Raw genomic sequence first — 4,316 nt, 5'->3', positions numbered from 1 at the left:
GATTTTGTTGTGTTGGAAATGCCTGAAGATGATAATATGTCTATTATTCTTGGGAGACCTTTTCTTAACACCGCAGGGGCTGTTATTGATTGCAATAAAGGAAAAGTTACTTTCAATGTCGATGACAAGGAGCATACCGTTTATTTTCCCAAGAGGATTGATAAAGTATGTGGAGTTAATACAATTTCTAATGTGAGAACTATCAAAGTGGGAACTATTGATTGTCCTATATATGAGCCTAAGCAAGGATATCAAAGTATTATGATTGGATCCATATCAATTCAATACAAGGTAACATGATTGATTTGAGGTTTATTTCTTCTTATGTCATGTAAAATTTATTTGGTGACAAGACTTGATCAACCTTGTTAACAAGTACATTTTATATGCATAGAAGAGCTAAACAACATTTCTTTCTCCCTCCACTTGCTTTACTTGCCGTAGCACTACTTGATTTGCAAGATGCTTTAGTTGTTTAGAGGTTTGAAAATCTTTTTCTGCCCTGTAATAATAATTTTGACACCCAGAAATATGCGTTTTTCAAAGTTTTCAAAAATTCACAAAAATTATACCGTAGGTCTTATTTTTCGAAGAGGCATTGGGAGCACCTGGGGATGACCAGTGGGGCACCCCAGGGCTGCACCCCACCAGCCGGCGCGACCAAGGAGGGGGGCGCGCCACCCTGTGGTGTGGGCCCCTCCTTGCCCCACTACTTCATCTCTTCCTCCCATCTCACTCTCTCTCCCGAAAAAACTCGTACTCACTTTCTCTCACTCGCGTTTCTGCTCAAGAGCTCAAGATTTCTCGATCTCTTTGCTCAGCCCAGATTTCTGTCCGAAATTTGGCACATTTGCTCTCCGGTATGTGACTCCTTCGATTATCCAAATAGAATTTTGTTTGGTTGAGTATATCTTGAATATTTTGTTGCTGTAGGTAACATGTTTAGTGAGCTTGCATGCTTGTTCTAAGAGGTAAAAACTAGTTTTAATGCATGTTTAGTACTCTAGCAAGTTCCTATAGTAGTTTCCCTCAAATTGTATGTCACCAAATCAAATTTTATAATGTTTGTTGAAAAATTTCAGAAAAGGAAGATGGATAACTATAACTTTGGAGAAGTGTTTGAAAGAGAGACGACAAGCATGGGGAGGCCCTCAAGGTCATCCACTCGGATTAGACGATCCTATAATGAGGATGTCATCGCACCGAGCTTCGAAGCCGAAGAGGACAATGGAGTCCCTAACGCTTCATCTTTTCCATGTTATGACTTTTTGAGTAATGCAGGGTTGCTGGATGATTTCTTGGTCCTCGTCGGTAATGTGGGCTTAACCGCCTACATGGAGGATGAGAGGGATCAATACTACATGCTTACTAAAATCTTTGTTGAGAGCTTTCGGTTCAACAACAAGCACTATCAACCATCAGTTGCATTCAGGATCTATGGTAATCCTATCACTATGAAGTTGAAGGATTTTTGTACTGAATTGGATATTGCCCCTGTAGGTACAGCAAAGAAGATCGAGAGCAATCCCAAGGATTTGCTGGAGCTCTATCGAGGAGTCACCAATGATGATTGTCGCACCATTCAGCGCGGCAAGATAAGAAACATTCAACTCCCTGCCATTAAATATTTTGCTTATTATCTTGCTACTAGCATTCTTGGTAGGGAGAACACTAGCAATATTTCTAGTTATCATCTTGCTTTCTTAGTTGCTGCACTTACTGGAGAGACACCTTATCATCTTGGTGCTCTTGTTGCTCGCCGTCTGTCTAACAAGGGGCCTATTTTTGGAGGAATTATTGCCTCACACATGTTAGCATATCTAGATCGTCCTCTTGACCCTACTAATGTGAAATTAACTCCTATAAGGCTTGATATTGCTGCTATGAAGAGTCATCAATTTGTTACAACTGACTCTAGTTTAGATAATATTGTCTATAGAATGTTGTTTGCTGACGGGGATGAGAGGGAAATCCCTTTGCCGCAACCAGATTTGTTCAGTATTCACAGGAAACCGTGGTCGCGCTCTAAGGAGGAGGTGGATGAGCAGCTGAGGATACATGGGTTCCACCAGCAGCATGACTCCGAGGACGCCGAGCCCTCCCACGACTACACCGTCACGTATCCTGGTGCTTCTTCCAGCACATACCCAGAACAGGATCCATCTTCATCGTACTACGGAGGTGCTACTTCATGGGCACCATGGGATTGATCTCCACTTAAGCCAAAAGCCTAAGCTTGGGGGAGGTATACCGGCATCACTCATTCTTTGCATATTATAGTTGCTGGATACTTGTACATACTTGTTTAGCTTCTTAAAGTGGTTTTCTAATAAGAGAGAGATGATATTTGGGGAAGTGCTGATTGAAAACAGATTCTGGACTGATACCAAAAATTTTCTCAAAAACAGCTAGTACGTTATTTTGCGAAGCCAATTTTTGTGCATGTTCCCCAGGTTATTATCTAACTTTCATTAGTTGAACACTTTTCGAGCTGAGCAGCGGAAGAATTTCTTAAAAATCGATTCATCGTACTTCGTCAAGTTTGACGAATTTACTCGCTTTGTGTTTATGTGACTCTTTTAGTTTTCATTTTCTTGTTTTTGCTTTGTTTCTTTCCTAAAACACAAAAAGACCAAAAATATTTCTGTTGTTTCTATTTACCATTTGTTTATTTTGGTTTCTTGCTTTTATTTTGCTTTATTTGCTATCGTTGGTTTGCTATAAGAAAATCCAAAAAGATTTTGCTTTGTTTGCTTGTTTCCTTTTGTTCTTGTTCCCAATTCGAAAACACCAAAAATATTTGCTGTTATTCTTTGGTTTTGTAAAGTTCACTATGGAGTTCAGAGGTCTTCGGTGGTTGGAGCTTGGCTTTCATTTCATATTATTCAAGCTACACAAGTGAAAGGCAATAATGACGATCTACGACAATTCGATTGTGGTGAGAGGCTGGTATGAACTCTATTTGTTTTCATTTTTGTACATATACTCATCCATGTGAGCATGCTTAGTTGGTTCATGTGAGGTATATGTCATTTAAGAAAGTCTAGTAGTTCATGATCTCTCATGTTTAGCTCCAATTTATTAATATGAGTAGCATATCATAAATATTTGCTTGCATTGCTTTATTCATAGATAGATATGACATTGTGGTATCCCCCTCTGAGTAATTCACTTGAATCAACTTGGCACATGCTCACGCATGCATATGACTGAACAAAAAGTCAATTAAGTCTCGATGATTTACTTAACCTCAGAGTTCTTGTATCACTTTTATGCCTCTGTTAATTTATTTTGTCACAAGCATGATTATGACAGTTACTGCTCTCTTGATTGTCACTTCCCAGTCTATTGCTAGCCTTCACTTGTACTAAGCGGGAACGCTGCTCGTGCTTCCAAACCCCTGAAAACCAAGTTATTCCAAAGTGTCCACCATAAATACCTATGCATGGCATTTCAAACCATTCCAAGTAAATTCTCATGTGCTACCTTTAAACCTAAAAAATGCTTCTCAATTTGTGTCGATGTTTTATAGCTCATGAGGAAATATGTTGTGTTTATCTTTCAATCTTGTCATTTACTCCAGACAGACTTTCATAATGGACTAGTGGCACATCCGCTTATCCAATAATTTTGCAAAAAGAGCTGGCAACGGGGTTCCCAGCCCCAATTAATCAACTTTCATTAATAATTCTCTTCACATGTTTTGCCCCGATTTATCAGTAAGCAACTTAAATTGCAAATAGACACTCCTCCATGGTATGAGATTGTTGGAAGGCACCCGAGGATTCGGTTAGCCATGGCTTGTGTAAGCAAAGGTTGGGGGAGTGTCATCCATAATAAAACTAAAGTACGTGTGTAAACAAAAGAGAAGAGGGATGATTTACCTTGCTGGTAGAGATAACGTCCTTCATGGGAGCCGCTCTTGAAATTCTGGTTGACGAGGTAGTTAGAGTACCCACTATCATTCGTTGACAACAACAAACACCTCTCAAAATAATTTTACTCCTGTTTTACAAATGAAAAGCTCTAGCACATGTTAATCCCTCGCTTCCCTCTCGCGAAGGGTCAATCTTTTACTTTTACATTGAGTCTCCATCCTTTCTTTGAGCACCTTCTTGAGAGCACAACTCGTCATTCTTAGTATAATATGCTTGTCCCAAAATGTGATTAACTGTGGTATAATTTTGATGCTTTTATCTTTGATAATCTCTACTTCCAGTCTTTCCATGAACTTCAAAGGTGCCCGAGCATTTATGTTTTGCTGTACAAATACGGGCAAGCGAGATACCACTTTATCATATCCTTTTATGAACATT

This window comes from Lolium rigidum, chromosome 7 (genome assembly GCF_022539505.1).
Source record: "Lolium rigidum isolate FL_2022 chromosome 7, APGP_CSIRO_Lrig_0.1, whole genome shotgun sequence".
NCBI classification, from domain to species: Eukaryota; Viridiplantae; Streptophyta; class Magnoliopsida; order Poales; family Poaceae; genus Lolium; species Lolium rigidum.
The sequence above is the reverse complement of the archived record's forward strand: the minus strand, read 5'-3'. Positions refer to the sequence as shown.